The sequence below is a fragment of the Tamandua tetradactyla genome, chromosome 3, assembly GCF_023851605.1.
Source record: "Tamandua tetradactyla isolate mTamTet1 chromosome 3, mTamTet1.pri, whole genome shotgun sequence".
NCBI lineage: Eukaryota > Metazoa > Chordata > Mammalia > Pilosa > Myrmecophagidae > Tamandua > Tamandua tetradactyla.
In genome coordinates, this window is record NC_135329.1 from 189,118,658 (window position 1) to 189,141,795 (window position 23,138).

Here is a 23,138-nt window from a genome sequence, read left to right on the forward strand (position 1 = left end):
GTTAACTATATATGTGAGAAATATACGTTAGTGGAAATTCTTGGTCTTGAATCTGAATGTTTAATTTATTTCTATCTTACTTAACAATTATTTCAGAGGATAAAAGAATATCAAAAAATAGGCAAAAGATACCATTTGCATTTAGTATTATATTGCTTTAGAATTACTTTCTATTATTCTTTCATGCGATCCAACTTCTATTCTTTTAAAAGTAATGCTTTTGGGAAAAAAAAAATGTAATGCTTTTGGTGCTGCAGTGGGAGAGAAGATGCCACTGTCTGGGTCCTGGGCTGCAGGTTTCTAATTTGGAATACTGAGTACATTTATGAGAAAATAGCTGGAAACTACCATAAGGAAATTGAAAATGGCACGTTAGCTATGTTAGGACTATAATGGGAAGTGTCAATTCGATATTTTTATTATAGCTTTTTTACCTCTTTGACCTGGACAGCTTTGCTCTTTATTTCAACATCAGTGAAGTGACTCCGCCACATAAGAATGTACTATCAAGGGGTCTGAGCCCCATGAACCATTCCCCCCAAAATTCTATCCTTGGTTTACTCAAGGTCCAAGTTGGGTATTAGAGCCACAGTTCAAAGCAAGCAAGATTGGTGGCATGATAGAAAATAAATTGATGATCCAGGAACAGACAACATGAAATTCTCCCCTGAGTTGGGTATGGTTTTTAATGCTTCTGACAGCTATTAGAAGCATACCTTTAATATGCTTACTTGGGATAATATGCCTACACTTGGGATATCATAGAAATGTGCCTGATCCAAGAAATGCAGTATGTAAAGTCTTATTCAACTGATCTGAAGGTTTAAGAGGAGGACTAGATGAAGATACCCAAAAATATTCCCTGGAAAAACTAAAGTAATAAGAAATAAGCGTGGGAGACTGATTTGAGGAAGAATGATTGGAACAGCACATGCTATGGGAGAAATTCTTGTATTCCTCAGTAGCCATTATGAAGTGAATGCAATGTGGCTACAGCCATTGCTGGCTGCAAACCAGGAAGACCGTAAAACCCTGGTTTGCCCGGTGATTGATACCATCAGTGCTGATACGCTCATGTACAGCTCATCTCCTATTGTACGAAGAGGATTCAACTGGGGACTCCAACTGGGAAAAAGATGGGATATTGTTCCTCTATCTGAGATAGAAGGACCAGAAGGAGCTGCTGCACCAATAAGTAAGAATTCTGTATGTTTAAAAAATTTCCACTATAAATTTCTTCCTCTTTATAAAGAGCAAAAATGTTGGCTTTATCCATTAAAAATTTTTAGATGCTTACTGAATTTTTTGCACTCTGCTAAGTCCTAAGGAAAGATTTATAAATAAGAAATTGGCCATGCCCTCAAGAATTTATAGCTTAATGAGAAGGTTAGACATATAAACTTGAAAAATATCCAGTAATAAATGTTGCTTAGGATACTATGGTAGTATCCTACTTGTGGTGTTTTTTTAACACCAAATACCATGGCCTATTGCATTGGTCATTAATTTGTCTTCGTTCCTTTGCTAGTATGCATAACCCTAGAAGAAAATTGAATATGTAAAGCCTTTTATGTAGTTAGGATTTTTAGGATGAATTCCTACTGGTACAATTACCAAGTCATAGCTTATGAACTTTTTTCATTTTATACATGTTTCTTATTCCTTACTATTTTAAATCTGGTCTTATGATATTTTTCCTGCTTTTGTTTTCTAATAAATTTCTTATATAAATTTCAGAGATTTGTCTATATTTCTTCTCCTTTTTTAAAGTTCTTGGGCTTACTCTGCTTTTTCTAAACTTTTACTGTAAAAAATAACATATATAAAAGTACACACAAAAATATACATGCATGCTATAAGGTGAATGCCTGTGTAACTTCTACCCAGGTCAAGTAACAGCACCCAGAAGTCTCCTAAATGTCCTTTCCTGATCACAACCCCTGCCTCATCCCTAAAGGTAATCGTTAGCTGATTCTGGGGAATCATTTGCTTACTTTCCATATGATATATTATTGTCTTGCTTCTTTAACTCAACATTGTTTTAAAAAAAAATTTTAATGTTACAAACAGTGCTGTTACAAAAATTCTTATTCATGGGTTCTAGTTTACAGGAGTTAAATTACTGGGTAATGCAATATACCTCTTTTCAACTTGAGTAGACAATGCCAAGTTACTTTCTCAACAGATATTTAGAATGTCTTTGTCTCCTCAACAGGCTTTTGGTACTTGTTAGCTTCCTTTCATCTGAATTAGACCTAGAGAGGAGGTTGATAGAGCCCTTGGCCCAGTTTCAGGTGCCTGGTAGGATCTCAACAGGGGTGGAGTTGTCTTCTGCCAGTCCCATCAGGCTTTATGTTAGAGAATCTGTCGCAGTTCTTCATGGTACTAGTGAAGTCCATGCAAAAAACCATAAAGCTTTCAGTTGTTTCCTGGCTTCACATGTTTGCAGCTTCTTTTCTCAGGCTATTGTACCTGGGAATTCAGTGCCTGTCATTGTCCATCTTCCCTTCAGGGTTTAGGTGATGGAGCACAGCTCATCACCTAAATTTGATGACAGTTCATCTGTGTGTACTGTCACTACAGGATACTACTACTGTAATTGAAGGCAAACACAATGATGGTTCATTTTTTTAATTTCTGGTGAAGTATATGTGGTCATTAAAGTTTTTTTGTTTTGTTTTTGTTTTTTAATTTCTATTGACAGCACAAACAGGCTTTGTTACATGCATTCTCAGTTTTTAGTCAATGTTGCTAGTTTTTGCCTTTTTCATCTTCATGAGTATTTGTTTTTCATTGTTTAAATTTTTAGTATTTTTAACGAAAAGCATGTATTCAGTAACAAATAGTATAAAAGAACTTATGAAAATGGCTATCTCCCACTCTTTTGTCTTACTTTTGGTCTTCTGCTTGCTACTTCCATAACTTCCAGGTACTAATCATATCCCTCTATTTCAGATCAACCAATTTAGACTCTATATGAAAAATTAAGATTTAGTTCATTTACACCACTTCCCTTCTACTCTTTGCCTCCTAGCATTGAATTGTGATTTTTAAATTATTGTATTGGTTACTTTTGATGCTTTAAATTAATCTTTCTTGTTCTTTATAAAAAGTAATGTATTTTATTTTTTAGAGCAGTTTTTAGGTTTACAGAAAATTTGAGCAGAAATTATTCATTTATCCCACCCTCCCATTACCATAGTCTTTCTCTTTTATTAATATTTTACATTAGTGTGGTACATTTGTTGCAATTGATGAATCAATATTGATACATTATTATCATCTAAAGTCCATTAGGTTTCATTTTTTATGTGTGTTCTGCAGTTCTATGAGTTTTGACAAATGCATAATGGCATATATCTACCATTACAACATCATACAGAATAGTTTTACTGCCATAAGAAATCTATCTATTCTACCTATTCATCTCCCCCTCACCCTGAACCCCTGGCAACCAATGATACCTTTTACTGTAGCTGTAGTTTTGAGGTGGAATAATAAAGCATGAGGACTTTTCAGACAGGTGCTTTTCACTTAGTTACATGCATTTACGCTTCCTCTGTGTCTTTTCATGGCTTGACAGCTCATTTTTTTATCACCAAATAATATTCCATTGCATGGATGTACCACAGTTTATCTATCCATTCACCTATTTAATGGCAAACTGGTTGCTGCCATTTTTTTTCTTCATAAAGCTACAATAAACACTTGTGTGCAGATTTTTGTGTGGACATAAAATTTCAACTCAATTTGGTAAATACCTAGGATTGTGAATGCTGAATTTTAGTGTAAAACTATGTTTAGCTTTGTAAGAAACTTCCAGTCTTCCTAACTGGCTGTACCATTTTGCATTTCTACCAGCAATGAATGAAAATTCTTATGGTTCCACATTTTCACCAGCATTTGCTACTGTCAATGTTTTGGAATTTAGATATTCTAATAGATGTGTAGTGATATTTCATTGTTGTTTTAATTTGCAACTGAGTATGATGTGAAGCATCACTTCATATATTTACTTGACACAAATATATCTTCTTTGGTGAAGCAACTGTTCCTTTTGAAATTTTTGTGCCTGCCATTCTTTTTTTTTAATGAGATATTTGCCTTAATTTTAATATTTAATTTCTCCAATAGTGTTTTCCCTCTGTGAAATGAAGTTGATATTAACCTCTAAAATATTTCTCTCTATTTAATCAAATTTCTCTCTTTTTTCACTCTCTGTCTGTTGCACACACACACACACACACACACACACATCCACATCCACACACAGCAGTGCTCACTGCTCTTCTGGGTTAACTTTGATGACACCCTGCTAACTTTAAATTTTTCAGAATCTCAGCATTTTAATTCTCCGTGCTCTTGTTGCCACCATCCATTCTTTTCTTTTATCATCCTACAGATATTTAGTGTCCTTCTGCCTTTGTGAATATCATATTATAGGAATAAACCATGAACTATATTTATAATACATGGAATACTCTGTCTACTTGGAGGATAACAATAGGAGATAATAGTTTAATGTTTTGCTAAGGGGCTAAACAAAGTTAAATTTGAACATATTTACTATCTGCAATATATTCTATAAATATAGAATATATTTACCTTAAACCAAGTATTAAAAGAACTCCTATGTCCTAATACATGCTATGTCCTAATACATGTTAAAATAAACATCATTTATATCTGAATACCTTCCATGTTCTTCCTGAATGAAAAAAATCATGAATGAATCCCAATTATGCTAAATTGTATCTGTTCTATACAAGGGTCACTTTTAAATATGCAAAAATCACTTCCATCTCTCAGAATGTTTTTACAGATTTTTAAAAATGTACTCTTCCTTACAGGCCCAGTATAATGTTGCTATTTTGTGGCTAAGGATATTGGGTTATTTTCATGGCAATACTTAGACCATCAGCCCTCCAATCTATTTATTTTTATTTTTATTTTTGCTGAAGGTAAAATAGCCACCCAAAGTGTTCACATCTTAATCCCCAGAATCTGTGAAATGTTACCTTACATGACAAGGGGGACTACGTGTATGAGACTATAAGTTAAGGATCTTGAGGTGGAAAGAGTACCCTGCATATCCAGGTGTGCCTAATGTAATTATACGGGTCCTTATAAGTGAAAGAGTGAGGCAGAAGAGTCAGAGAAGGTGACGTAATGATGGAGGCAGTGGTCAGAGTCAGAAGGAGGTTAGAATGTGCTATACTTTTGGCTTTGAAGATGGAGGAAGGAACCATGAGCCAAGGAGTGCAGGCAACTTTTAAAAATCTGGAAAAAGAAAGGGAATAGATTCCCCCTTAGAGTCTAGAAGGAATGCAGCTCTATCAATACCCCTTGATTTTAGTTCAGTGGGACTCATTTTGAACTTCTGAAGTCCAGAACTGTCAGATAATAAATTTGTGTCATTTTAAGCCAGTAAATTTGTGGAAGGTTGTTTGTGCAGAAGTAGGAAACTAATGTAAACATCCACACCCTTTGTACTTTTGTTGCTTTAGGCCCCATTAGGGCTTGGCTCTGAACTTCTCTGAAAAAAGCTCTGTGCAAGGGCCCTGAAGAGCAGCAGTTCCTTGCAGAAGGAAGACCGCCCACCAGTGGCCAGAAAAAATCCATTTAATTGACAGCTGCTAGCTTGAGACTATAGGGCAGCACTTGGGAGCCAGGATCTTCTATCCTTCTTATTCTAAGATGTTGCTAAATTGTCTGTGTGGAGGAGGGAGAAAAGTGTGTATTGTGTATCCTACCATTCTAAGCTCGAAAGTTAGTAACTTTTTTAATGTAAAGGGAAATAAAAACTTCCATTTTCTTTACAGGTACAGCTTTGATAGGTTTACAGTCTGCATACAGATGTTGAAGCTTGAGCAAATGTTTCACCAACATATTACACGCATAACCAACTTTCCAGCCTAAAATCTTTAGGTCCTTAGCATATATCTTCTTCACTAGGGCAGATCCATGTTTTAGGTTCTGATACGGCCACAACCCACTTTCAGGTGCCAAAGTGATTAAGAGTTAGGATGTATTCAGCTGTCAATAAGCACCATGACTAACAGTAATTTAAATGCATAGGAGTTTCTTTATCTGATGCAGTCCAGGCTTGGTAGACTGGCTCAACAAAACCATCAAGAAACGGGCTCCTGGGCCACGGTGGCTCAGCAGGCAAGAATGCTTGCATGCCATGCCAGAGGACCGGGGTTCGATTCCCGGTGCCTGCCCATGTAAAAAATAAATAAATAAATAAATAAATAAATAAATAAAAAGAAACGGACTCCCTTCTTCCTGGACTCCAATCCTTAGTTTGTAGCTTTTTTCCTCATGTTTACACGATGCATTGCCAAGCATCAGGTTAATGGCTGTCAAGAAGAAAAAAAAAAAAGACAAAGGGCAAAAATCGAAGGAAAACGAACTTTGTTCCTATGGGTCTTTGCCATTATATATAGCAAGGAATGTCCTTCCATGAAATCTCCAGCTTGTATCTCACTGAGCAGAACTGCATCAATGGTTATTCAGGGTGGCAGTATAATCTAGGAAAGTGAGTGTTTAAAGGGAAATGAAATTGTGAATTATTAGGGCAGCTAATCCTCAGTGACTATGGAATACAAATTTAAATGGGTGGTTTCTGTAAGAGAAATTAGATAACTTTACTACAGGTATCATAATTCTTCTACTGCTGATCTTTCCTAAGATAGTGAACAGCAGAATGCTTTTTCAGAAACACGTGGTGAACCACCGCCAGCTTTATTATTAGTGGAGCCCTTTGTTCTCCTTATTGTACTCTTGGTTCAGCTAGAAAATGCTTACAATGTGGAATTTTAATGAAGTTATTAAAATGCATTCTTTTCCTTTCCACATATATAAGGAAATATTTTTTATGATCTCGTTCCCATTTTTACAAAAAAAAAAGTATTGGAGTTGCAATTATTCCTAAGAAAATATAGAAAATTACAATAGATCTTCCCTGTCAAGCTCTCACGTGTAACAATTATTTAAAATGAATGATCCTTACACTTATGGAGGCTGATCAAGTTACAAAATTCTAAATTTTGAGTGCTTTTTTCATATAATAGCTAGCCAAAACCAACAATTCCAAAGTGAGGTCTTTTTATTATGTATCACATGTTTCCTTAAAAGAGAACATACTTCATAGCCTAAAATGTGCATTATTGTTGCACAGCAGTAAAGTTGATGGGTACAGTGTGTGGCACACGTCCAACGTGTCATCCCTCAATAAAATTTCAGGGCTTGATTATACCACAGTAAAATCCTGTAGTGGAAAATTACCCGCTTTGTCATGAGCTACCATTTGAAAACATCTTTTTTGAAATGAAATTTGTGACTTCCTGCTAACAGCTATAGCTGGGAAAGGCTTTTCCTATTCCTTTTCCTGTTACGAAAAGGAAGACAAAAAGAAAGAAAAAGTAAGAAAATCATGTGTAAATTGGTAATATTGCTAAAAAGAAAGCCATGTGCTCAGCAAACTTTCCATATTACAATTTTATAATTACTTTTGAGGTTCCTGAGTGTTTCTAAACCAGGCCATTACCAGGGGAATCCACAGTTTCTTTGTTGTTTCAAACCTGGATGATATTTTCACACTTGGAAATTAGGAATGCACATTAAAATGTTGGTGGAAAATGAAATAGAGAAGAAATTTATATTTTTAAAAAATCATTTAACTTTAATAATAACCATATTTAGGCCAGATTTCCATTACTCAAATGAAGCAAAGAATTGAGGTAATTATCTTGATAACTCAGACAAAACCTCCAGAGGATATTATCTTGCTTAGTTAGCTGAATGCTGGATAAGAGGCCTGAAACTGATGGTGTGTTTTTAGGAGGCACTGAGTTACTCAGAATGAAATAAAAACATTTTTCCTCATCTATCCCGAAAACTGGTATTGGTTTCCCTTTCAGTAAGAAACTATTTTATGAATAAGAAATCAAACATAGCTATTGTTGGACTTTGAAAAATCATCTAGAATTTTGGATAGATTGATAACTGTTCAGTAATTTGGGAAGATAAAATAATCCACTTAAAGTAGAGTAAGATAAACTCTGTAAATGTCTAAAATAAACACCCTGGAGGGAGTGTGGAAGAGAGAGAAAGGGGAATGTATTGTCTTTTTGCCATACCCCATACCTCCCCTCACCCAGTGTTCCGAAGTGTGACAGTTGTGGATAAGTTCAGTGGGTAGGCTGAGACTTTAATAGGTCCGAAGCAATTGAGACATTTCACACATGATGTCACACATGGTGGTGCTAGAAAAATATGTCAGATTCATAACTGGTCTACCTTATTGCTTGATTATTTTTATAATGCCTCTTAATGTGTTTTTTTTCTTTTGTCCAGAATAAATTTATTCCTTAATAAAACGAATGAAATGATCACTTGAATGAAAATAGAGTTAAAATTTGAAAGTTACTTAACTGGAACAGTAATTCTCATGGTCTTAGCATTTCTCTTTTCAAACTTGCAGTTTTGACTTGTTGATGTGCTTTCAAGGTTTCATTCCTTTTGAGGTTTAAAATGGAGTCATATTGCTAAGTTAATGCAACATAATACAGCTTATTTGGTAATTGAGGACTTATTTTTAAAGTACAAGGATTACTATAGACTGTAATTTTGTTGTGTTCATTGTGTAAAATTATAAATGCGTTATTAGAACTTCAAACCCCATAATAAATTATGTACATTACTCTTTTGGGGATTATGTTTAGTGACACAAATATTTATGTAACTATAATCTAAATTTTAGTTATAAGATAAAAGTTTATCTGAATCTTTGCATTCTTGGAATCCACTTTTAATAGTAATAGACATAGGATATTTTAATGGACAAGAAATGGTATGAGATTTTATTGATGAATGATTTTTAAATGCTTAATTAAGCATTCGTGTTCATATAGATAGGTTTGGTTGGTTCAGGTTCAGGTTCAATTGCATTATAAAATAAGTCTGCTTCATATAGCCTTTCTATAGGGTTAATGAGATAAGGAAGCATTATTAAACTCCATATAACAAATTAAAAATTGTGGATTTGAATAATTTTGTTCTAAGGATTATAATTTTTTTCCTTTAGAACTTTGTGAAATCTAATTATTTCATATAGAGGGATCTCTGGATTAGTAATACAAAAAAAGGACTAATAAATAAATCTGACGAATATATATTATTATTATTATAGTGCATATTTGTACACTTATATTTTGCATATTTTGGAAGCAGACTCATCATTTGGCAGACTTTCAGAACTATTTGGTGTTTTCTTTTTCAGGGTTCATTTAATGGCAAGAGATAAGGTATCTATATTTTTTAACAAAGAAGATATTTATGTATGTAATTTGTATATGAGCATTCAACTCTATTGCATATATCTTCTCACGTATAAGATATGTTATGTCACTTGTAAAATAAGGGGATGAATACTAAAGAATACTAAACTAAGGAGATGGCTACATTGCATTAAATGCTTTGCTTGCCAAAGTATTATTTTCTTTGTTTTGTTAATATCATCTAAAATTTGACATTTTGAGATATCACTGTATGAAAAATGAGTTGTTAATGGAGTATGTTTATCTCCTTCTGCATATGAATTGTCATTGAATGGGAATGTAAACATTTCCCCAATGATAACTTGTAAGTTTTCTGTATTTTTAAAGAGAGCTGAGAGGCAAAACTAATATAGCTGGAAAATAACAATAATCTTAGTTATCTTTAAAATAATTAGAAATGTCTACATAAAACAGATATATCAGCACTGTTGGTCATTATCCTTTATAAAAGCCACTGACTGTCTTGATTAACAATGACAAAGAAAAGGAAAGTATATATTACTGTTGTCTGAAGGAGGAATTGAAAAATAACAATTCTTTGTTACATGCAAGTAACAAAGAGCTGATTAACAGCTTTCTTGTATAGCATTTGCTTGCAACCTAACTTATGAGAAGGAACTCTACAGAGACAATTCTTTGGATAGGTAGGTGTGATGCGAGAATGTATCTGACACTTCTTTCATTCAGCAAATGGTGCTGCAATAAGAGGATAGTCACATGGAAAAAGAATGAAATGTAATACATACAAAGGAATTTTTTTGTTGTTATTTCAGTGGCAATAATGGGGGCATATCCAAAAACTGGTGGGTAACCATCTGTCATTTTATCTCTCTGCACATAAACACTACTATGGGACTAACACTTTGCATGTGTCTGAGAGTCTCAGATGTTAAAGAAATTGAAATGTTTAAAACACAATTATTATGTAGTTTAAAGTTAGAAACAAATTTGTTAAGAAATTTGACATTGCTATGTCATAAATGTGCAAATAATAATAAAAAGAAGAAGGAAGCAACATTTAATTGAGCACCTAATATGTGACAGATTGTTTTCTGGGTGTTTTCTGTGAAATTTAATTTTCCCAGCTTCTATGACAAATGCTACACAAAGGGATGGCTTAACAACAGGAGTTTATTGACCTACAGTTTCAGAAGCTACAAAACTTACTTCTTCCCCAGCTCAGAGATTGGTAGCTTGCTGATGGGCCAGCAATCCTTATGTTCCTTGGCTTTCCTGTCAGATGGCAATGCCTGTGGCATAGTCTTCTCTTTCCTTTCCCAGGCCCCATGTTCCAGCTTCCAGTTTCCTGCTGTGGTTTTCTCTAATTATGTCTGAGTTTCTTCTACTTATAAATGACCCCACTAATCAGAGTAAGAGCTGCCTTCATTCATTTGGACCATACTTTTACTAAAAATGTCTTCAAAGGTCTAGTTACAAATTAAATCACGCTCATAAGACCAGGGGTTAGGAAGTGCCCATGCCTTTTATGGGGATATGACTTAGTCCCCAACAATTTAATTCCTCTAACCTTCAAATTCTACAAATGAGGAAATACATGCACAATTTCATAACTAAGGTGATTGATCAAAGTGTGAAGAACAATATTTTGGAAATCTAATGAAAATTATAGAAAGGATAAACCTTGCTCCATATAAATCTCTAGCAAGTTACTTTTTGTTGTTTTGCAAGTTATTTTTTTTACAAGCAAATTCTACTAAAAAGTTGTTTTTTTAGAGTTAAATGTATAAAAGCTGTGCAAACCAAAAGGCATAAAGAACATTATGAGCTGCCTCAAACTACCAAGATCAAATCCAACGTGCCCCAGGACTGTGAAAACCATGTTATTTTAGTTTTCCAAATGCCAGTGTTTGTCTTTTTCTCAAGATCTGGAATATTAAAGACAATAAATAAATACCTTCAGTCCTTGATCTAGTCAAGAACTCACTGAAAGCTGGACACAGGAGTCTGATAGATGTGAATAAATATCAGATTTGGATAAAAACAAGTTTAAAGGGCATGACTACTATGTGACCCCAGTGGCCTTCCTGTTATTCCACTCTTGAATAAGATGGGCTAACCTACTTGGATAGAGAGAATGCTGAATGATAGCCAGCCAAGCACAGCAGGCATTCCCTTGCAGTGTGCAGCATAGAAGGGTTAAAAGCATATGTTCACTGCAGGCAGTCTGGTCCAGAAGAGACAGAAGCCAGGAGCTGAACACTTTGAAATTGTCTTCCTCCAAAATTGCCATACAAATAGACTTTTCCTACATCCTAAAAAAGACAGAAGTCAGAAGGAGCTGAACAATCTAAAGCTAATCCTTACTTCAAAATCACCATAAGCTTTTTTTTTTTCCTGCATCCTTGAAAGAAATTAATGAGGCAATGGAGAGAGGCAAGGAGCATGATCCCAAAAGGAAGCTTGTCATTATAAAAATAGTAGGCTGATGAGAGGCTTCCCTCTAGAAATCTTTTATAAGTATACTTATAATATGATACAGTATAGTATAGTATAATATATAAATTAGAGCAATTTTAATTATTTAGGGCCATTTGTAAAAATTGTTGATCATTTATGGTTTAGACTAGCAGGTTTGGGTGGCACTAATATTAGGAATAACAAAGATGAAACATAAAGGTCAAGGAGCTAGTTGATTGCTAATTGCTGTCCTTTTGTCTTCAGACTGTCAGAAAGCAGAGGGTTAGAACAGGGAATGGTTATTTTGCATAAAGGCTTTCTATTTTTTGACATTTCCAACATCTGCATTGCACGTCCAAATGGGACCTAAAATAATGGATGGGAAAAATTAGGTGGGAGGAGTATCCAGTACAAGAATTCTGTCTCAACCTAATTAACATTCAAAGATCAGATGGAAAAGATGAAGTCAAAAAGAAAGAACAAAAATTACAGGGAAATTATGGTAATTGATAAAGAGGTACCATAATTGATAGAAAGGAATAAAAACAGTGGTTTCAGTCAGCTCTGATTTCTAACAAATCTGCAGAGACTTACAGCAAAATAATTTGGAATATCTAACAGGTAAAAGATTATTAGGTCAAAGAAAATCAATTTATATGGAAGCTGAAAAATGCTTCGTGTTATATAATATTCACAGTGTTCACCATTTCAGAAGGCAAAATTAAATACCTCAAATTCCAAACCCCCTAACAAAGAAAATGTATTTTATGTTCTCCTTGATTTGTTGTATAATGAAATCTTGAAGTCATAGTAAATAGTAAATTCATGCAAATTGATTAGGGGTAAGAGTAGGCCATCAAAAGCACAGATTATTTTTAATTTTTAATTAGTTAATTTTAATTATTTTGAAGTTTTGACTATCTTTATCAGTGGAGGAAAGCAATTTTATAGTAGTAAATATTTTTAAAAAATGATTTGTATTCATAGATCTATATGTGATATTCTTTATGAAATTGATTTGCTTTCCAAATTAAAGGTTGTCATAGAATAGGAAAATAATTTTGCATACATAGCAATACAGGTAAATTGAAAGCAGAGAATGTGGCCCTGAAATATACCAACTGGCAGTAGCTAGCCAATCTGGTATGAACATTTTTCACAGCTCATGTGTAAGACAGTATATATCTAAATGGGTAGTTCCTTTTGGCTCCAATAGTCTATGACTATGACTCTAAATATTATAATTTGTGAGATAAGGTAAACACTTTCCCTTGTATAAACTGTCATAAAAAACAAATGTATATGTTATTTTTAAATGGAAAAAAATTAATTGTTAATATTTGATTTTATTTGTGTGTATCAATGTAGTCATTCATAGTGAATATAAAATGTAGTAAGATCCAGCAATACCATTGCTAGGTATCTACTCAGAGGACATGAGGGCAAGAACAGAAACGGACCTTTGTACACTAATGTTTATAGCAGCATTATTTATAATTGCCAAGAGATGGAAACAGCCAAAATGTCAATCAACAGACAAGTGGCAAATCAAGCTGTGGTATATATATACACAATGGAATATTATGCAGCTGTAAGACAGAATAAAGTCATGAAGCATGTAACAACATGGATGGAACTTAAGGACATTATGCTGAGTGAGATTAGCCAGAAACAAAAAGGCAAATACTGTATGGTCTCACTGATATGAACTGACATTAGCGAATGAACTTGGAGAATTTCAGTTGGTAACAGAGACCATTGGGAGATAGAAATACGGTAGATGTTGGGTAATTGGAGCTGAAGGGTTACAGATTGTGCAACAGGACTGATTGTAAAAATTCAGAAATGGATAGCACAATACTGCCTAACTGTAATACAATAATGTTAGAACACTGAATGAAGATGAATGTGAGAATGATAGAGGGAGGCAGCCTGGGGGCACAAATGAAATCAGAAGGAAAGATAGACAATAAAGACTGAGACAGTATAACCTAGGAATGTCTAGAGTGTATAATGATAGTGACTAAATGTGCAAATTTAAAAATGTTTCTGCATGAGGAAGAACAAAGATTGTCAATAATACAGGGTGTTGAAAATAGATGGTAATTAATATTTTAAAACTTTAACATACGCATGAGACAAGCGAAAAATGTTTATTGGGTACAAAATTTATATTAATGCATTTCCTAATATAACTTATGTGGGCAGCTTAATTGAATACCATAGTACTTGGAACCTTGCATAGGACATGAGATTTTGTAGGTTTGTCCAGAGTGATGCCCAGGTAAATCCCAGAGTGATTTGAACAGTGAATAGGGAAGTATTTCCAGAGTCCCCTAGGGGGAATGGTGAGAAAGGGGGAAAATTCAACTTCCCCAAGTGGAGAATTCTTGATACTCTCACAGGCAGTGGGGACAGCCAAGGCAATGGGCCGAGCCTCCAGTCTTGAAGTTTGTTCACATGAAACTTAACCCCCAAAGGATAGAATAAGCTTACTTAAAATTAGGCTCAAGAGTCACCCCCAAGAGAACCTCTTTTGTTGCTCAGATGTGGCCTCTCTCTCTCGGCCTACACAGCAAGCAAACTCACTGCCCTCCCCCTCTCTACATGGGACATGACTCCCAGGGGTGTGGACCTTCCTGGCAACGTGGGATAGAAGTCCTAGAATGAGCTGGAACTCAGCATCAAGGGACTGAGAAAATCTTCTTGACCAAAAGGGGGAAGAGAGAAATGAGACAAAATAAAGTGTCAATGGCTGAGAGATTCTAAGCAGAGTTGAGATGCTATCCTGGAGGTTATTCTTTTGCATTAAATAGATATCACCTTGTTAGTTAAACTGTAATGGAGAGACTGGAGGGAACTGTCTGAAAACGTGGAGCTGTGCTCCAGTGGCCATGTTTCTTGAAGATAATTGTATGATGATATGGCTGTCGCAGTGTGACCGTGTGGTTGTGAGAACCTTGTGTTTGATGCTGCTTTTGTCTACCTTATTGATGGACAAGTAAAACATATGGATTAAAATAAATAAATAATAGGGGGAACAAATGTTAAAATAAATTTAGTAGATTGAAATGCTGGTGATCAGTGAAGGGGAGGACTAAGGGGTATGATCTGTATGAATTTTGTTCTGTCTTCTTTTTCTTGCTTTTTCTGAATTGATGCAAATGTTCCAAGAAATGATCATGATGATGAATATGCAACTATGTGATGATACTGTGAATTACTGATTATATATGTAGAACAGAATTATCGTATGTTAAGAATGTTTGTGTTTCTTTGTTGTCATATTTAAAAAAAAATTTTTAATTAATAAAAAAAGTTTTTTTTAAATGTAATAAGAATCAACATAGGGGGTACGAGGGTAATTCAGTGGTAGAATTCTCGCCTGCCATGCGGGAGACCAGGATACGATTTCTGGCCCATGCACTTCCCAAATAAGCAAACAAACAAATAAAAAAAAAAAAATCCAAACAAAAATTCAACAAATGGTGCTGCAATAAGGGGATAGTCACATGGAAAAAGAATGAAATGTAATACATACAAAAGGAATTTTTTTTGTTATTTCAATGGCAATAATGGGGGCATATGTGAGATCAACTCTTTTTCTGATTCTTACTGAGGAATATCTCAAAAGATATGAAATACAAAATAATGCATCTGCTTCAACTAGCTTTTGTCTCTATAATTCCGTATTTAAAAACAACCATAAAACCTCAATGGCATGTAAGAATAAGCATTTAATTTTCAAGCATCTGGGTGGCCAGGTAGTAATCCTTCTGTTTGCAGTGATGCTCAGCTGAGTGGTTCTTCTAGTCTCAGTTGTGCTTGCTCACATGTGTGCGGATCAGCTGATCTGGAATAGGTGAAAATCAGGGCATTTTGGTTCTGTTCCATGTGTCTCTTATGCTCCAGCAGACTACCTTCTCAGGAAGAAGGTAGAAGGCAAAAGAGAAAACTAGCCTAATCATGCACTTCTTAGGCCTTTGAGTGTGCCACATTTACTAACATCTCATTGGTTAGTGCAAGTCACATAATTGGGCCTAGATTCAGAGTTGGGGGAGGTACTACAAAATTGCATTACAAAAGACTTGAATACTGGACTGGGCAGTGGAGAAAATAGCTGTGGCCCCCAAGAACTGATGTTTATCTATACTGTATAAAATTAAACAAACTTCAGAAATGATATTAATGCAACATTTGACTAAAATATTACTGTGAGATTGCAACTATGTGATATTGTAAAATCAATATTGCTTAACAAAAAGTAAAAGAAAATATTTTTAAAAAGTATTCTGAATTATATGTATTTTTATGCATATGAAGTCATATGCATTAGTCATAATGAAAGTATTCAATGGTTATTTGGGAGAAAAAATATACACATAGCAAAACATAATCATTAATAAGCATAAGTGAATTAAGAATTATAAATTCATGTACCTTAATTATTTTCACAGATTAAAATTTATCAACAACCATCACAAATATTTTCCAGAACTACTCTGGTTCTTAAGAAGGTTGAAAGCTATTGTCTTAAAAATTAATTTCATTTCTGTTATTTAGGATAAGTGAGCTTACCTTGACAATAGATTATTTTTTGAACAATTTGAGAAAAACAGTTTAAAAACCAGATTTGAGAAAATCTGTTTGGAAAGGTTTACAACATATAAATTTATATATGTTCAGATGTATTATGATACAGTATAAAATAATAAGATATGATGCAGTATTATATAAATGAAAATACCTGCTAAAAGTGCCTAAAGAAACTTCTCTTAGAACAAGATGTCACAACATTTTATGATGGAGAAAGTTAAAGTAGCTTATTTTGCCTACCTTTTTTTAACTACAATTTTTCTGACTCATTTACAATTTTATTGTGTGCTTCAAGACTGATAAAATATCATTAAGAATACCAGTCCTTGTTATAAAATTGTGTTCCATCTAAGATTACTTAATTATTTGACACAATATAACATAATTATAAATAAGAGATTAATGGAATTGTTTTACTAGCAACAACTGATTTTATGTGGTAAGATTCCTTTTATATTAGATACGAAATATTAGAAACTGTAATTTCATAGTTCATGAAATAGACTATAGGTGTTTTTAATTAAATTCAATTTCTTTTGTTACTCACTATAAGACTGTGTTAGTTTCCTACTGCTGTCATAACAAATTAAATCTGCACAAATTTATTATCTCACAGTTCTGTAGATCATAAGTGGGCTAGACTTACCCTGGTCCTTTACTTAGGGGCCCACCATACTAAAATCATAGGGTCGGCAAGCCTAGGGTCTTATCTGAAGGCTCTGGGGAAAAATCCACTCCCAGGCTCTTTCAAGTCATGGAGAAAAATTCACTTACATGTCCTTGGAGGGCTGAGGTCTCCCTTTGCTTCCTGGCTGTGTTTGTCAGTGTTTTTCAGCTATTTAGATGTTGCTTACATTCCATGACTTGTGGCCCCGTTACCCTACCTGCAAAACCATCAAGATGGGTCAGGTCCTTACATTTCAAATCTCTCTGTCACTTCTGCCTATAGTATGCTGCTTTTAAAGGCCCATGTGATTAGGTTAGGCCCCCCATATAATCCAAAGTAATCTTTGTATTTTAAAGTCCCTTACCTTAATTATATCTGTGAACTCCCTTTTGCAATATAATATAATATAATATAATATAATATAATATAATATAATATAATATAATATAATATAATATAATCACAGGTTCCAAGGATTTGATCCTGGTTATCTTTGGGTAGTCATTTTACCTACCACAAGGACAGCTATGTGATAAAGTACTATCAAGCTTATTTAAAATGATAATTGGAGTAAACTTTTATTGAATACAAGACATTAATTTAAGTACTGTTAATGAATTATCTCATTTCTCTTATGAGGTAAGGACTCTTATTATGTCCATTTTATAGATGTGGAAACAAAGTTTAAGTGTCTTTTCTGAATGCCAGGCTAGGAAACACAACCCCAGAAAATTTAAGATAAACACTGTACACCACTCCATTGCTTAAAATACAGCTGTGATTCTTTTAGCAAAAAACTGCTTGGCCATGGTATCTGCAATTCCAATTTTTCTCAAAGTAATAGCATTATTTTAAAAATTTGTATTAGAAACAAATATAATTGCCTTTTGGCAATTCCATGTTATGGAATAAGAATAAATTTATTGATACATTTACAACTTTGTGTTCAGAGTTTGTCAGTCCTAAATTTACCCAGAATATACTGAAGAAGAATTTTCATGATCACCTACCCCCATAACTCTTTTTTCCTACAGTTTGAATATTGCCTCAATGCACTGTGAAGTGGGCAGTGGTAATAAAGATGATAGAAAGATGGGGATCAATGTGAGTTAAAATAAAGTAAATGAAGTTAATTAAAATCAGGGACATTTTACAGGTCACTGAGGCCATATACTGAGAAGAAGAGATAAAATAGTGTGAGAAAGCACAGACAATCACGGGCTCTTGTCCATTCTTATACTGCATGAATGAAGTAAACAGAGGACACTAGGACACCAATGTGGGTTAAACAAGCAGGGTTAAGATATTATCAAATAAGCACTATCCTGATAGCCCTTGCAGTGAAATAGTGAGAGTCCCTCTCTTCCTTCTCCTTGCTAAGGACAAAAAGCTATTAAAAATATGAGCAAACTACATGACCCACACCCCACCCCATCGCACCTACCCAGGCATATAATGTATGTACAAAAAAGTAATTAGAAGCAGAGTCACATGTTATAGGGGAATCTTTGGGTAATTTACAGAGGGGTATGTGCTGCAGATATAGAATTTTGCCAGAACAGTAATAATTTGAATTATATATATATATATATGTACATGGAGAGTTGATTAAGCTGTGTGCTTGAAAGAATTGGAAATGCTACCTACCTTTTATTTCTCCCACTGAATGAGGAAGAACTCAGTGTAGATAATAAATCATGTAATTGCATAGTCGTGAAGTCATTCCTATTCTAACAGAATGTAATCTTGGACTGCACAACAGCAGAACCTGCAGTGCTTGTCTTGGATTGTAGCAGGTTGCTACCCGAATTGTTCCTCCTGTCCCTTTTTTTTCACCCAAAATGATTAGTTGTGATTGAAACAGGGAGTCAGAACACATATTTTTTATTTTTTTTTCTATCCCATATAGTAGAAGCAAAATATCAGCAGCCTTTAAGCTGATAATTTAATGCATTAAAGATAAATGCATGGATTTATAAAAGACAAGAAGCAGCATCCTGCTGTATGGCAAATTATCAGAACTTGTTTATGTCTGTTTCTTGCTTTACTTAAGGTGTCATTGTTTGTACCTATGTCTGGGTTCCCTATTTTGAATTTATGCCCCTACTCTTAGCTAATGACATCTTCAACGATCCTTTTACCAAATAGCTTCACATCCATGGGACAAAGGATTAGAATTTGAACTTTTCTTTTGGGGCTCACAATCAGTCCATTACAATGATGTAAACTTTTTCACCATCTTAGAACATTGTTCCAGTGTACACCTGGAGACTTGGGTTGATATATATGACATGTTCAGTTCAACATATATCTTTTAAATTCCAAGTCTTATTTGTAAAAAAAGTGCTGGGTTTTACTGAGCACTCTTTAATAATAAAACAACCATAAATAATTAATTTTGGCTTTCTGATTTATTTATCAAATAGGTACCAAAAAAGTTGTCAATACCTAACCGTCATCACATTGGCTTGGTGTTTCTAATAAACTGGGCCACGTTCAGAACAGAAATCAGTACTTAACATCAATATGTAAATTTACTGCAATTTCAAATCTCAAGTAGTAATTCTTTCAATTAAACCTACATTATTTGTTGACTATATTTCTAAATGTCCTCCTGAAAAACAAATGTTCCTGAGAAAGCCCTTACCACGTAGAACTTTAATTTTAGCTTAAAAAACATTTAATCTATGTCACCAGTATACTAAGGGATGTGAAATGAAAAATTTAATATTCATATCATGGAGAATTCTTGTAAATTGCTCAAACAGGCAATAACCAAAAAATTTATTATTGAAATGTTTTGTAAGAACATGAATATGTAACATTACTTCTCAAGCTTGTTTAACCACAAAGAACCACAGTGATTTCATAACATGAAGCATAGTGTATATAAAACTATGGCACCTAGGAGGCCACCCGCAAAGAGCGGGAGCCAAGGCAAGAGAACAAATTCTGAAATGGATGTTACCTGTCTCAGTTTAAGGGATGCACACAACTATGAACATTTCTGGGGCTTTTTTCCTCAGTCAAATAAATAAAGGTGAATGAAATTTCCTAGTTGGATCTTCTGGAGTGTCCTGTATGTCCCCAGCAGCTTGATGCTTCCGCAAAAGTCTTGTCAGCACACAATTTGCGAATGATGCTTACTGGGAATCATGGGTTCCTGAGAAGAACTCGGATGTCAGAGTGCAGGACTTTCTTTGGCTTAGGTGTTGAGGAGCTTCCAAATAATATCCTTCCGGTCAGATTCCTGAATGACATCAAGCAGAGGCCTTAGATGCGTGGCCTTGATGGGGCAATGGGACGAACTGCACAAATGTATTAGGGTCCCAGAACAGCTTTGTGATTGATTGTAGCTCAGATCTTCAGAGCTCCTAAAGTGGACAACAGCTGCGAGTGCAGGCTTGGAGACCCACCACCCCATGAGGGGTTTACCTCAGTTACCAAGTGCCAAATGGAGCATTATACAATTATAAAGGAAAAGAGCCTGGAGACTTGAAATTCAGCAAAGGTGATGTAATCATTTTGGGATAAGTAGATGAAAATTGGTACCCTGGGGGCAGTCGCAGGATGCATGGCTTTTTCCCCACCAACTCTGTGCAGATTGTTAAATTATTACCTCAGTCCCCCCTTCAGTGCAAAGTACTTTATGACTTTGAAGTGAGAAACAAAGATTGCCTTTCCTTTGAGAAGAATGATGCTCTGACCGTGATCCAAAGAGTGGATGAAAACTGGGCTGAAAAATAGGAATATTTCCAATTTCACATGTAAATTTAACTTATCTGCTAACCAGCTGCTAAAGTGGGATAAGCCCCCTTTTCCAGGAGCTGATGCTGGAGAATGTATCTCAGCAACAGCCCCGAGCATCACTTCCCCAAAGCACTTTGAGACCAACAACAAAAACCAACACTTTCACTTCCCTCACCATAGTTACCAATACCTTAATAGCATCCCAGAGCCACCACTCCATGGACATCAGCCCTCTTGTCCTCACTTGCTCCAGGAATCTCACAGCTGCCACTTGGATCTACAAGCCGTCTGGACTTTCCTGCATTGCCCCTTCTCAGGTTAGGTACCACTGGGTTAATTGTGACCCCACCCCAAGCAGCCCAGTGACAACTGACCCCTTGTTTACTTTTCCATCAGATCTTCCTTACCAAGCTGCTCTTGAAACTATGAATCATCCTCTTCCCCTACCCTGTCTCCAGCTACCACTGTTGTCACCTCCACACCATCAGGTGCTGTTGCTACTGGAATAAGGCTGAGGCCTAGAGCAGAATCCATTTGATCAGACTGAACATTCTCAGCCTCAGACTTGCCCCTGTGTGGATGTTGCTATATGGCCTTATATGTCCCAGAAAGAGAATGAACTGGAATTAAGAAAAGGAGAGATGTTTTGTGCTTGAATGCTGCCAGGATGGCTGGCTCAAAGGGATATCAGTGCATACCACCAAGATAAGGGTTTTCCCTGGCAGTTATGTGGCACAGTCACAGCACAAAGATGGTGACTAATGCTTCCCAAGCTAAAGTTCCTGTTTCTACAACTAGCCAGAGAAGTCAGGAAGTGATCAGTCTTTCTACTGTAGCACGTTCTCTCCAAAAGCTCCAGGAAAATACTGTGGCTAGGACTCCCAGTGTTCTCCCCATGGCTGTGGTATTGGAAGCTCACATTCAGACAAGCCCTCAAGCTAAATTCTTACTGCATATGATTGGGCACATGACAGTCAGACAAGCCCACAATGCTGTGAGGACAGTTGCTGGTCACAACCAAGAGTGCCCTCTGGTAACAATGATGTCCATCCAGGTGCAAAATGCTACCTGTCTTGGTCCCATACCTATGGGCCTGTCCCATCCAACCTTGGCCTCCCAGCAACCTCAGCCTCCAATGGCAGGCTTTGCTACCATGCTGCTGCCCTCAGTGCAGGTGAGCCAGTCCTCCTGACTTATGCTGCATCCATTTCACTGTCTTCCCCAAGCGTCACCATGCTTCTCTGGAGTCCAAACCAATGGCAGGTTAGTGGCCATGGACTTCCCACATTTCCTGACGGTGCTTCATTGACTTGTGGGAGTAGCTGGGCAACCAAGTCAGCTAAGGATAGTAAGAATGGAAAAAAAAAAGAGCTTGTTGAAGTTGCTTTCTAGAACCTCCACCAAATGTAAGCCCCTCCAGCATCACCCATCCTAGAAATGGATCTGGGTGCTGGCCAGTGCCTCTGCAGGGAGCAGTGGGTTCTGAGCCACTCTGAGTGTATAGCCATGGCAGAGCTGGCTCCTGGCCCAAAGGTGATGGCAGTTGTGGCAGCAGCTGCACTGGTCCAGGATTACCTTCATGGGAATATGAACTTCGTGGACTCCACTATTCCCATCATTCTACCTCCTTCTCAGCCATGCTTTTCCCTGGGTCCTGTCACGAATGAGTCTAGGCCTGTTGCTTGTGAAAGACTCAAGCCTATCCTCTTCAGAGTGAAGCAGAACTTGAACTTAAAGAAGTAGATATTGTGTTCATTCATAAATAGGAGAAGATGGTTGGTTCAAGGGCATGATACAACGAATTGGGAAAATTGGCCTTTTCCCAGGAAGCTTCGTGGAAAATACCTGAGACTAACACTGAAAAGCTTAAAATCACATCATACAAGGAAATAGCATAAATCAGTTTAGTAGAAAGAACACATTGTAGACTTCCAGATGGTCAGGAGATGAGCAAAGGATTAATGTGTGACTCTAGTGCCCCACTGCACAGTAATACCAGAGGACAGAGTTAGAGATGAGAAATTAGCAATTCCCAATGTTTCTGGTTTGGTCAGGAATCACCCCTTAAATAATACCTATTCCTCAACTTAATTTTGTACATTTTCAATGTTCATAGAATGAAATCAGTAAAGTAGTAAAGAAGACCATCTAAAGCACAACCTGGGACAAAAATATTCAGAATTTATTTAGTTTTATGGCAAAAACAGCTGAACTTATTGGTTGGAAATTAGGGAATTTTGAAATTGTACTCATTGACTGAGGACTGTCATGAAATGTAATCTCCCATCTTACCTCAAACAATATGGATGCCCAGGACACAATAAAACGTTGTGAAATAATGGTGGCCAATGATGCACTTATGG

At 35.7% G+C, this 23,138-nt stretch overlaps 1 protein-coding gene and 1 pseudogene across 7 annotated transcripts in view; both read left to right on the forward strand.

The window, feature by feature from the left end:
- The window catches only part of SPAG16 (sperm associated antigen 16), a 1,149,776-nt gene that overhangs the window by 535,372 nt on the left and 591,266 nt on the right, over positions 1–23,138 (forward strand). The window lies entirely within an intron of this gene.
- Positions 916–22,720, forward strand: LOC143676848 (E3 ubiquitin-protein ligase SH3RF1 pseudogene; annotated as a pseudogene).